The sequence below is a fragment of the Colobus angolensis genome, unplaced genomic scaffold (assembly GCF_000951035.1).
Source record: "Colobus angolensis palliatus isolate OR3802 unplaced genomic scaffold, Cang.pa_1.0 Scaffold238, whole genome shotgun sequence".
Classification (NCBI taxonomy): domain Eukaryota; kingdom Metazoa; phylum Chordata; class Mammalia; order Primates; family Cercopithecidae; genus Colobus; species Colobus angolensis.
In genome coordinates this window covers 577,974-578,627 of record NW_012115577.1, presented here as the reverse complement: position 1 = coordinate 578,627, position 654 = coordinate 577,974, and positions in this window count along the sequence as shown.

The following is a 654-nucleotide window of genomic DNA, read 5'->3' as shown; positions in this document are numbered from 1 at the left end:
TTGTTTCTGAGAAACTGGATTTGTTAGCCTCTTATTTCAGCCTTTGTTCCATGGAAGGGTCATACATGTAAAGTGGCTCCCAAACACTAAAGGAATCAAGAAACCAAAAACAAGGCAGACAGATCCAGTTTGTCAGTAAATGGCGATTTGCTGGGGAATTTACAGACAGAAGCATAGTCTTAGGTGGCAGCAAGTCAGGTAGATCTCCACACCTGTTACCCCAGACCCAGGGCTTACCCCAGAAAGGGTGTATATTCCCTATAGAGACGATTAAAATCAACCCTTCAGAACAGGCAAGAATGCTATGTGCGTCGTAGCCTATCATTTATGCCATAATATCAAGGTTGCTTTGATCTAAAGGCAAGGCTGGATGTGGTGGCTAATGCCTGTAATCCCAGAGCTTTGGGAGGTAGAGGAGGAAGGATTGCTTGGGGACAGGAGTTCGAGAGCAACCTGGGAAACAAAACAACATCCCATCTCTACAAAAAAGAAAATCAAAATTAGCTGGGAGTGGTAGCATGTGCCTGTGGTCCCAGCTATTTGGGAGGCTGAGGCAGGAGGATCATTAGAGCCCAGGAGTCAGAGGCTGCAGTGAGCTGAGACTGCACCACTGAACTCCAGCCTAGGTGACAGAGCAAGAATCTGTCTCTAAAA